Here is a 12670-nt window from a genome sequence, read left to right as displayed (position 1 = left end):
TATTTTATGTGGATTCTGGCATTCACTAATTTTAATTTTTGGTGTATTTTAAAAAATATTTCCTTCTCTTCCTCTTGGGGAAAATTCTGGCTAGTTCTGGCATCTGTCATGATTTTTACCTCTTAATACTGAAGCAAAGATTATGTGTGTATTAATTAGCTTCTTTTCTCAGTTAGTGGATCGACTGCAAGAATTTGTTAGGTCAAACTTGATAAAAACTGTCAGTCCCAGGCAGCCCCTTGTCTCTGCAAGGAACCAACTCTGCCTCAGAGAAAGCAGGGCATAGTGCTGCCTATATTACCTGTAATAGGGAGATTCTTATTAGGGAGATTCTCTTTGTGCATGTATATGCATTTCATGGTTTTTACTAATTATTGCTGACATCCACTACAAAATCTATCAAGTTTCAAGGGAACAATTCATTGCTCTTGAACTATTTGGTTTTCAAGATAGCAGTGAAGAAATAATTGGCAATTTAAGTACATTGCCTTCTAATTCCATTTCATATTCTGTTTGTCTTGCATTATGAAAAGACAAACAAACAGAACCTTGCTCACGTCCTTCTCAACTCCATCTTGGCACTGCTTCTTGCATGCTCTCCATGAATCATTCCCCTCTGCTCTCCCACTGAAGTCTGGAAGTGAGACAGGCATCACAATATCTGACGTTGTTTGTATCAGTATTAAAGAACTATTTGAAAACAATTGTCTTTCTCATACAGCAAGATCTTTTTATTTTCATTTTTTGCTGCTTGACAGCACACATAGCCTGGAACATATTTCCACTGGCATGAGATTTTTTGTGCAGTTACTTTTCTATGCCACTTCTGTTTATTTATTTAGCATGGATTTATCCCACCTGCATATGTCTTGTGTTTCCTCAAAATAATCTGTGTTAAAATATACGGAGGTTCGTATTCTTTTCTTCCCCCCTCTGTAATTCCTAATAAGTAATTTGACAAGGCTACGGAGATTAGGATCTCACTTCTATTTGCAAACTGAAGTGGTTCTATTATCTTCAGAGGTTACCTTTCAGCTTGCAGTGGAGATTAGTTGCACATCCCCAGAAGTGAATAGTGAGCATGACTGGACAGGTGTAATTCCACTTTTAATGATTCCAAACTATTAAACAGCATTCTGTCTGCCCTAGCCCCCAGTCCCACGAAGTTGCAGTTTCTTTACTAGATGCAATGCCTGATGATAGTGAAGACTAATATTGAAGATCAATAGCAGAATGTTATTTATGGGGTCTGTGCCACATACCATTAAAAGTAATACAATTCCAGTTTTTTAAACAGATGGGAAAAAGGTTGCATGGAGCAGTTAACTGGTTTGGACAGGATCAAAATGGTACAGTCCTGGCAGGACTGATGTTGAAAACTGGGTCTCTGGCTCCAGCCTTCTTCTCTCAGTGCTGTTGCTTTGGTGCTGCTTTGTGCTCCTGTTCCTTGAAGACCATGTCATGTGTGCCATTCCTGACTCACACAGCACCCACAGCTGCAGCAGGGAGGCTACAGGCACCATTCCAATCTTCCTGAAGACCCTCACAGCAGAAGTGGGCCACAAAAGGTAAATTGGCAGCTTTGTTTCCTGCCCATGCCTATAGAAAAGGGGGATAGCAACCATCCCTTCTTACTCTTCTGCCTGAGCTTGCTTGGGGTAAATACATATGAGTTTGGTTTACAATCAAGCCTTTCTACTGCAATTAAAAACACATTTATATGGCCTTCTGTGAGGAGGTCTCTTTACTCCGAAGTGTGGGTGCAGCCTCATCAGTCTTCCAGTTTAAAAATTTTGTTTTCTACTTGGACCTGGTCCTGCTTCAAATGAAATCATGACCTGAAGTCCCAACAATTTCAGAGGAGTGTGATTAAATGCTTTGCAGTGTGTTTACCCATTTCTTTCCAATCCATCCCACTAGTGTTGCTATTGCTTTTGTTCCACAGATGGCAGCTTCAGTGCCAGTGACATGGCAAACATGGAAGACATTGCACACCTCAGTTTAACTTCTTCAATTTGTTTAAAATTTCTTAAATATGTTTAAATGTTTTTAAAAAGTAATAAGCATAAACCCACTTGATTGCACTGCTCACCAAGACCTACTTTCATAAAGCAAAAAAAAGCAGATTTAAGTGCAATATTTTAAGGGGTTTTTAAAATCTGTAATCTGAGAAAAACTGGAATATCATCCCAGAGCTGTGAAGGGGGAAAGAATACCTTTTCCTTTAGACTCACAACAGAGTAACTCCTAGCATTGTGGTGGTGTTGTTGTTGCTGTTGATTTGTTTGGATTATTTTAGCATCTCAGTTATTATACTGCCATGATGAATTTGGTTTAGGATTTGTGTCCTCTAATCCAGAAAGGATTTTACAGTTCAATAAGATGCTTCAGCTGAGTATCAATAAGCACTCTTCAAATACATTCATCTTCTCGGGACTCTCTTGGGATAAGTAGTGTTAGGGGTGAGAGTTTATGCATGTATTAGTACATGTGTTTTACAGATGGAGAAACCAAACCACCATGGTTAAATTAGTTCACCAATGACCAAAGAAACAGGACATAGCCAGAGGCAGTAAGAACCTGTACAAAAGCTGTAATTTTATAGTTTCACCCTGGTGTCCCAGTCAGCCAAGTTGTTTTAGCCACAAACTGGTATAAAAAGTCATCTCCATCTGTCTGGAAGTGACCAAGTGGAGAGTTGGAAGCTTTAGCAGAGGATGTGCCTAAAAATGGTGGCATCAGGCAGGAGGTGAACTCTATGTGTTAAAAAGAGGAGTCTACCTAAAAAAAGGTGTCACAAAAAGGGAAAGAAGGGTGATGGTGACTATGAACTTTGGGCGCCTGGGGTATGTGTAGACTGTGGAGTTTATAGAAGCAAGTTTATAGAAACTTGCTCCTTGGATACGGTGGCAGGAGCAAAAGGAAGCTACTGGAAGCCTGACTCCCACTCTTCAGCTCTCATAGCAGACAGAAATCCCAGAGATGGGTAAGTGAATGTGTCTGTGAAAACTGTGTTGAACGCTATAATTGTAATACTTTTGATTGATTGTCACAAAGTACTGCTGAGTGTGTTTTTGAAGGCAGAGAGAGGCAGATAGCAAAAGTTTGGTACCTGTCACGGAGATAATTATTTTTGTAGCTGAAGGGAGGGAAGGGGATGGTTGGAAAACAAGAAAAACAAGAAAAGGAAATGAAGCATCCTTTGCTTCAGGTAAAAGTGATTTTTCAAACAGGAAAATAATTAAGCTGAACTTCTATTTACATGACTGCAACCGATTCCATTCGGGGCAGCTGATCGGAGCAAGGTTCTCCGAGCTAAGAAATTATACTGCAGATAACAATGCAGTAGGGAAGGATAACATAATTGTATCGATGACAGCAGTCTGGAAGATGCAGTAGTTTTCCCCTCAAGTTATTTGTGAGTAAAGTGGTTGTGTCCATGTGCAAAATATTAATGATCAATTACAACAGTGGCCATGTGTATATATTACATAAATACAGTATTTTCTGTGTACTTAAGTTCTTCTGTATAAGAAAGTATCAGAAAGAGAATTTAGAGTTTTCCGCAAGCTATTTGTATGAGTTATATAACCTGTTGCAAGCAGGATGTACTTTTATATTAATGCTGATTTTTCAAATTATTTCAGGGGAAATTTTGGAAAAATCACGAGTTAAATAAAAAAAACAAAAAGGAAATCAAGAAAGTCACCAAAGATGTAGTAGAGCTACTGTGGTTATAGCTACTGTGGTGATGGCTTAAAAACACTCCATATCATTTTTGTGTGGAAATAAAATTGCTGTGAGCTACAGCTCTGGTATTTCCCCTTCTGTTAGACATCAGGTTATGTTTTTGTAGCTTTGCTGAGAGTCGCAGCAATGAATTTATATCTTTGTAATCTCTTGCATCAAGTTGCAAGAGCACAGTCGTAACAAGCAGCACACAAGTCACCTTCTAGTTACGGCTAAATTAAATTTTAAGGTAGTATATGTAAATCTACCCTGAAACCTCACTAAGCTTGTTATGTACAAAGGTGTTTATGTTCTTCTAGATCTGTTTATTGCCAGAGTCACGGGTTGGTGGAGGGGAGAGTAACTCTACCAAGCAAGAAACTCTTTGATTTCCTACTGAGACCAAGGTGTACGTATTGACACTCACTGAAACAGGAGCCTTATGACAACAACTTGTGTAGTCAGATTTCACCTTTTTCCAGGTCAGATGCAAACTAACACTGAAAACTGTCCCTGTGTAGAGATCTGACCAAGCTGCCAAACCCAGGTGGCTGGCACTGACTGCAGGCCACACCTCATGCTCAGAAATTGCTTGTCTACAAAGGGTTTGGAGGTAAAAATCAACATATGTCCGCCTCCAAGTTGGTATAACAAATCCCAGCAGCCATGCTCAGGCTGGAAAGACATTTTGCTAGTGTGGGGGGTTTTCCCACTCAAAACCCCAAGGCAGAAAACATTCTGTAAATGGGAATAAATACAGAGCATAAACTGCAAGCAATTTGGAAATGATTTTTTTTCTCTGAAACCAAACATAAGCACCCAAGGCTCTGAGATGAAACCATACTTATTGAATAAAGACATGATCAGGCAGCCAAACAAATGGAAAATGAATCCAATGGTGTTAAGCTTGATCCTGCCCTGCTTTGGGAAAAATTGCTTCTTAAATACATTTCATTGTGTGAATTTAACATCTCACCTCCAAGTATTATATTTGCTTCAATACAGGCTTTGTGGTCTGAAGGGTTCTCCTAATCCATTTGGCTGAAAATCAAGGACGGTGAGAGACAAATAATTTCAGAATGATTTCTGTGGAGTTTATCTGCACTGTTGTTCTCAGAAAAAAAATTAAGCCAAATTCACTAGTTTCAGATTCTTGAAATGGATCACTAAACCAAGGTAAGTTCTTGTACTGACTCTCTGATTAAGAACTAAGATTTCAACAGTAAACTGTAGTTTATTTTGAAAAAAAAAGTACATCCCCTTTAATTCCGAATGTCAATTCACAGAATTTAAAAATAGTTTAACAAAATCACTCTCAAAGTTCATTCAGATTAATGTTTAGTCATCCAGCATTCCTGTTGTCTGGAGGCTTATGAGCATGGGAATCTAAATGTGCTGTAAAGTAGCATTTAAATTTTTGTTGAAGGAGAATGTGCCTTTTTCAGGGAAGAGTGAATTATCACTAGGAGTGGGCTGCAGGAAGAGTTAGTGTACAGTAAGTTCCCAGTCCCACTCACTAACTTCACGGTAACTTCCTCTGTAGACGTGCATCCAGGTAGGCGGAAGTTATGTACTGTTAATCTTGCTGTGCACGTATTGCAGCACTTTGGCTGCAAAGTGGATCAGAGCCCAAACAGTGAAGGATGGCTGTGTCTGCATTAGGAGCAAAATGGTGCTGAGGATCCAACATTTGTCTTTCAGGAGCTTTTCCTTCAGAGTGGCTGCAGTGTGTTCCCAGGGACTCAAAGCCCATTTGTGGCTGAAGCACAGCTTTCAGTTTAGCTCTCACAGAAAGACCCTCGTTGGGCAGTGTGGAGCAGCGCACACTAAATGGGGAGGATCGAGAATACTCTGAACTTTAGTGCTGGTGTAGATATTCTGAAACAGAGCAGGGCTTCACAGAAGGGCTAGTCTGATGGCAGCCCAGGTATGCTGTGAGTCTGGGGTGACCAGTGTCCTGGGGACCTGCTAGAGAGTGGCTGTGGGACTCCCTGAGTTAGTAGAGAGGTTGGTATTTTTCATTTTATGGAAAAAAGAATGCAGAAAAGCACTCATCAGATTGATGCCTATGGCACCATTCAGTCTGTCAAGGCATTTGATGCAGAACTAACTCTGCGCAGCACTCTGTGGTGAAGGTCACATTATAAAGACTGCATTGAGAACTGGCCCTGAAGCTTTCCCTGCCCCAGTCTGTTTCCCGTGAGAAACAGTAAATTAAGTAACATTGGAAACACCAGGCTCCTGTATGTAATGAGCATGCAGCCCACAGAATTTACTGAGCAAGAGGTCAGTGGGCTTAGTGAATTTGACTGGTTCTTTTAAAAGACTGTATATTATTAAAAATGTTTCCAGCTTCTTAGTGGGAGCTGAAGTTACTGCAGAGCTTTTGAAACAAATCTCAGGGGTCAGGAAGGGGTGTGCTATTTTTAGCTTCCAATTAACCACCCAACAGACAGGAATCAGGTAGATGATTTGCTCGTGTTGCCATTAGTATCATGTTGCTGGTATGTGTGGCATCTTTTTCATTAAAAAACAACACAGCTACCGTTCCAGCAGCTTGCAACATAGATTGGAGAAAACTGAGAGGTTTGCCAAAGTGCTTTTGCTCTTTACATGGCAATTAAGCTTGAGAGAAAAACAGATGGCCACAGGTGGTTCTCAAGCAGCTGTACACAAGCCTCAAATATCCACCTAAGCTACAGTCACCTTCTGGGATTCAGGTGGCTTTTGAACAACCAGTGGGCTGTTTGTAAATTATTCACATGGATGCTAACCTATTCCTCCCTATGGCAACAGCACATGAGAGAGGTGGGAGCAGTGATGGAAAGAGGGGGTTAGGGCAGCAATATGGTCAGTGTCACCCATGAACTCTGTCAGCTGTGGATTTTTTTAAAAAGGGAGAGTTAGAATGTGCAGATCACAGTGCAGGTGCTGAATGCAGAAGAGGGAGGTTTGGAGGGGAGGGAGGGAATGTGGTTACCCTGTTAATTCCATCATGGCTCACATTAGCAATGTGTCTTTAAAAACAAAATAGGATGCTGCTAAGGATGTAAAGGGAGGTCTGGTGTACATTACATCAGTTGTAAAATTGAATGTTTTCTAAATTATTTTTTTTTGTTAAATGCCACTGGCTGAGCTATAGCACAAAGCTGAAAAAAGCCACTGCAGTGAAGAACGTGAGTAATTTTAGTGATGGGACCTGCGGAATTACTTAAGCAGATTTGTGTGATAACTGTTTTTTTTTTCACAGTGTTTAGTCTTGATAAGAGCAAGACTGATGTCTTATCTATACTGCTTATCACATTTACTGCTTAATAGCAATGGAGCTGCTGACAGCAAGCAAACAAAAAATTGTCAGGAAAGTTGAGTGAGTGAATTACCACTAGATGAATGCCCAGAGTTGTCAGTGGTATTTTTGGCAAGAAAGAAACCAAACCAAAGCAAAATTTTTCAGAACTCACAGGACTGAGGTGATCCTTCAGAAGCACCGGTGGAGGCTGCATCAACAGGAGGTGTGAAAAAAGAGCTGTTTGCCTTCAGCTTCTTCTCCTTCATTGTCATGAAGGAACCCTCTCACTTCCACAGTGGGGAAACTGTTTCAGACCAGACAGGTGGACAAGCAAGGATAGGGAGGGAGGCAGTTTTTCAAGGAGCAGCAGCTTCCTTGGGTGCCTTCAGCTCGTTTTCTGAAGTGCAGCCAGTTTCAGAGGAAAGTAGCTCAGGAAAAAGAAGGTGCTGTGCTGCTTGGGAGCTGACAGGCTGCCCCTCCTTGACCAGTAATTAATTTCCTGAGCCAGAAGATAAGGCTGCTTCTTGGCGAAATGCTTTTTGTTGTATAATGGTCATGACAGAGATGAAACTGTTTGGGAATGCAAATTGACTTCCTTATTCACGTTATAACCTGACCGACTGCGTTCACACCAGGCAGATCTAACGATGCTTCATGCTGGGGCTTTCATGACATGAATCATGCAGGTAAAAAATTTCACTCATTTGCCACTGCTCTCTTTCAGATACTTTGGACATGCAGTTTTGTTAGTTTAAACAGAACCCAACAATCCTTTTAATATTTTTTTTTTTAAGCATTTTTGTTTTAGTGGAGAAGTGGCAGCTCATTTGGAGTCTAAGAGCATGCATAAAACATTCAAATGAGTTCCAGCTGAGACAGCTCTGGGTACAGCATAGAAGCAGGGAGTTTGCCTGGCTCAAGACCTGTAGCAGGTCTTCTTGCCTGTCCTTAGCTATCTGTCTTCATTAAAACATTAAAATGTTAAAAAAAGGTGACGGATTAAATGTCACCAACAACCTTTGCACTTTTCCATTTAAATAATGTCTCTTGAAGTGACTCAGCAGATGTGTAAGATTCATCTTCATTATAGTAAATTTGCTGTTAAATCCTATTTCACTATTTTAGCCCAATGGTGTTATTGCTTCCTTAGAGCACACATTGCAAAACACCCTTTCAAAGCCCAACTAGTAATGAAAATTGATTAAACACCTGATAGACTCCTCAAAGCTGCATGAAAATTGAGCATGAGTGTTTCAGAAGTTAGAAATGCTATCTTAAAAGATTTGACAGGTTCTCTACCCCTAAGAGAGTCCAGAGAAGAATGTCCTGGTTTACAAAGATGCTGACTGGGAAGTTTAAGCAGGCTTCACTCCCATGTTACACGTGAAACTGGATGGTTAGAGCACTCAGGTCAAAGCCCTAGAGAGAATCAATGCCTTGCTGGCGGGGGGTAGGCACCATTGGGTCGGCAGTCCTGTCCCTGGTGATTTTGAGAGACTATTAATCTTGTTCCAGTGTGGAACAGGAAGCCATCTAAGGTGCTGGAAACTTTTCCTGTGTTGCTAGGGAAGTCAGTGCAGTGAGGCAAGGACAATGTTTTGCTTTCTACATCCATCCTCCAAATATTTGTAATTTCTGTGACTACTCACTGTGTGCATTCCATTATTTTCTCAAGGCAGTACTACTCAGACACCCTTATCTTGTTCTCCAAGGGGTTCCTAAACTTAGGCAAGGAGGTTGTAGATCAATTAGCTCCATCTACTTCTTTTTTTTTCTTTTCGTTTTTGTTCTTAATAGCAAACAGTTGCATTTTAGTATCTTGGTACCCACTAACTTTGAAGCTGAACTACTGAGAAAACAAGGCTTTAAAGTCTGGGTATGAGAAAGAGCTGCCAATGCAGCACAGAAAAAAAGACACCCTTTGCTCTTCATATGCCACACAAAGTCCTTCAGCTGCAGGGGAGTTGGAGGTGCTCAGGAATTTACCATGATTATCCGAGGTTCAGACTTTGTTCCTGGAAAGGGCTGAAGTAGCTACAGTAGCTGGTCTTCAGTCGGCCATCAGGTGACAGCCTCAACACGGTCTGCCCTCCAGGGTTACAGTTTTTCCTCCTACCCATCTTCCCTAGGCTTATTCCAAAAAGAGCCACAGTTAATGATAATTTCTACTTAAGAGAAATATATTGACTTTTCCCCTCTCCATTTATGATATTACCAAAGATACTATTCTATATTTATTTTTCTATTTTTGAGATAAATACCATGCTCTGTTATAACCCCATTGAAGCCAACAGGTTCTTCTCAGCTTACACCTAGGAATGATACCAATTTTCCGTGTGTTTCTCATTGAGCCATTCTGCCTTGGACACTATTGTGGGAGAAAAAAATACCTCCCACAGCTGGGGAAGAGGGCCCAAGCTATCTGACTGGGAATTTGTGCCACAGTCTGTCAGCTGTTTATCTTCTCACTGACCCAAAGCCCTAGGAGATACCACCTTGTTAAATCTAAAGAGCATCATGTACCAGAGCCCCACCGCTGGACAGACTTGACCTTGTGCTACTTCAGCATCTAGCAGCTAGCTTGTCAGTGGGAAAAATAAACCATTCAGAGGGGATAGCAACTCAAAAAATGCAGCACAATAAAGCTCAAGATTCTTGTATGTTCTGCACATATAAAGCACCATTCATCCAAAGCCTTTTTCCATCCTATAATAATGTAGCAATTGCCCAAGAGCGTGAACATGTTCATATACAGGAAGTAAATTAACTCAGTAAATTCCTGACTAAACCTAACAAATCAATTTTTTTTTCTTTGAGAATAACACCCTCCCTATCCCTTACCAAACAAAAGATACCTGTACTAAAAGCTTGTACTCAAGGCACTCTCCCTGGTACTGCACTATTTGTGACACGAACACATGAAGTTTATCACAGCAGGGAAAATTATTTCTATCTGCAAATATTTTGTAGTAGCTCTTTCTTGCATACAAATTATATTTGGTCCCAAATAAGCAATATCTTGTCACATATGGGGCATGTAGCCACCTTAAAAGGGACAGTGGAAGCACCTGCCTAACGAGGTTGTCCTGGGAAATTCATGCAGTCAGGCAACTCTGATTAACAAGTTTACAGAAACAGGGGCTGCAGGCAGATACTTCTCCATCACTTCTCAGGCTAGGCTGTACAGATGGCATTTTCTCCAAACTGTTCCACTTTGCATTATAAAGTGTTTAATATGGAAGTTCAACCTATTCTATTCCAGGCTCAACATACTCCAGAACCTGAAGAAAACTAGTCTCAGGGAAAACGTTAGAACAACATTTGCAGCTTAACATTTCAGCGCAGATCCTTGAAGGTATCTTCAGACCTACTCCTTGCCAGAAGAGTTTCACTGAGGGCTGAGATGAGAATCCAAGCTGGTGGATTTCATGTTGGGATTTAGACACCTAAACACATAGGTGTCTTATTTTCTTCGTGATAAGTGATTTGCTTGTGGCAACACAAGATGCTTGTGATCTAACAGGCACTGTCTCAAGCTCCATCACAGGCTAAGCTGTATTCACTCTACTGGATTTGCCATCATGAGACAGTAGCAAGTCACCAAAATGTTGACTCAATAGGCTAAATATGAAAGGAATCAGTGGCCTGTCTCCAAAGGCTAAAGGAAGGTAAGAAAATAATAAAAGTCACCAAAACAAATGCAATTAAGTGGTCACTTGGCTCGACCCCTCAGCACCCTCTCAGTATGAAAGAGCTGGAGAGAGGTAGGGGCAACTGTGGCTGGGAGAGTGCAAGAGAAGAACAGCTGCAGCCCAAGAAAAAGTAGTGTCAGCACATTCAAAGGTGTAGAAGCAAAGAAAGGAGTTCAGTAAGTACCAAGCCTGCAGTGAAATAAGGAAGAATGGATTATTTAACCTCTGGAAGTTGAAAGCTTGACCATAGAATAGCATTTTTCTACAGACAACTAAATATTAAGATATTAGTTAAACAGGAATGTACAGTCACAGACAGAAACATGTATTGTCTGAAGGAGTTATTCAGAAGAAAGAATGAAATACCCAAAGAGCTGAATATTACAGAAAATCTGGAACTGCCAGTGAAAAACTAGGATAAACTTTTATTTCTAAAATGGAAGGCACCATCTTCCAAATGGAACCTAAACCCCTTGCAGTTTCAGTATGCATCACACATTACTCACATTACTGATCCACAGGTGGAGAGGACATGAGGTGAGCCTGGTAAAGTCTGAAGGAGAGCCATCATGGAACTTGAAGCAGTGGAAAAAAAAAAAGAAAAAAAAAAAGATAAAATACATCCTCAATTAAATTATAACTCAGTATGCACAAAGTCAAATGACTTCTGGCTCAGTTTCTCAGAGAAAATTAGATAGTTCTGCTCCAAGTGGAAGAAAAATGTATCCTTTTGCAAGTGTATTTCTCTGTGTTATGCTTTTAACTACCAGCTTTTAAATCATGTCTGAAGAGGCCTGGGAAAGCACATTAGCACTTCTCCACAAGCGCTGTGTTTGAACATGATTGGCTTGGGGAGAGGGGAATGAAAGATTTCCAGACTCAGTGCAGACAAAGCCCAAAGGCTGTTGGCGTAAGTACAAAGCCAGAGTAGTGCTTCAAGAAAACAGAAAGAAAATGCCTTTAAAGCAGAATTCACCAAAATGACATGAAACAGCAAACAGGAGACGGGGCCTTTGAGAGCAGTTTTTCACAATTAGGTCACTGCTCTTTTGTGAATGTTGAAGGTGTTCCACAACAGGAGTCAGAAGCCTGCTGAAAGCCTGTTCCAAAAACCCTTCTGGAGCCCCTGGCTCAGTTCTCACCATTGCAATTATCAGACTGCCAGGGCAACTGATACAGCAAATTGACTGTTCACTTCCAAAGCTGCTTGCTGTTGGTCTTACAGAGTTAATGCAAGTGCTCTGGGAAGCAGCAGCCGCCAGCAGTGTGCCTGGAGCAGCTCACAACATCCGCTGGGGGAGTGAGAGACTTACCAGCCATTTCTGTGTGTGTGGAAGGACACAGGGCAGTGCAAAGTTATCAGCCGCATTTAAAACGTCCCTCTTTTTGTGACCATCACTCTCCTTTCCCTGACGCCAGGTTAGCAGAGCGCTTTCCCGTGCCCTGCGTTTTAAAGAACAAGCAGAGGTCCTGCGTGTGTTTCTGGCTTGGTGTTTGCAGCCCCTGGCGACCAGCTCTGTCAGACAGAGACATCCAAGTGAGCATTAGCCTGTAGTTGCACCCTGCGCCCAGGAGAGGATTTCACATTTGAAAGGAGCTCACCGCCGTGGAGGTAAGAAAAGAAATGTCTGCCAATGTGCAAGAGGAGCAGGCCGGCTCCTGGAGTTTTAGGGAATGTGTTCCCATTTATTTTCCTTCTTCTAGCTTAAATATTTTACTGCATGTGAGCATTAAAAAAACTGTGTGCCAAGGAGTGCACTTGCATTTACAAGACAGTCTGCAGCTGGGTGAGATGGCGCCTCAAAGGAAGAGGGATACAGATTTCCAATCAAATCAGTCACTAAGCTGTGTGGAGCTGGGAGTGAAGCTCAGGTTTAGGAAGGTCTGTGTGCAGTATGGCTGATTTTCCATCTACTTCTTCAACTTACAGTGTAGTTCTGTTTCCTGAGCAATGTTTTAG

The 12670-nt window shown here is 41.3% G+C and overlaps 1 long non-coding RNA gene across 3 annotated transcripts in view; it reads left to right on the top strand.

Moving 5' to 3' along the window:
* The first annotated feature begins 2184 nt into the window (after positions 1-2184).
* The window catches only part of LOC109144531, a 36589-nt gene continuing 26103 nt past the window's right edge, over positions 2185-12670 (top strand). For 2 of the 3 annotated variants that reach the window (XR_005604687.1, XR_005604684.1), the window contains exons 1-2: positions 4349-4905; positions 10281-12322. This is a non-coding gene — a long non-coding RNA (uncharacterized LOC109144531). Of the gene's footprint in view, positions 2987-4348; positions 4906-10280; positions 12323-12670 lie in introns of those variants that run through there. The other variant, XR_005604685.1, reaches the window with a different exon arrangement.

This window comes from Corvus cornix, chromosome 2, assembly GCF_000738735.6.
Source record: "Corvus cornix cornix isolate S_Up_H32 chromosome 2, ASM73873v5, whole genome shotgun sequence".
Lineage (NCBI taxonomy): Eukaryota > Metazoa > Chordata > Aves > Passeriformes > Corvidae > Corvus > Corvus cornix.
This window is presented reverse-complemented; position numbering and strand designations above follow the sequence as displayed.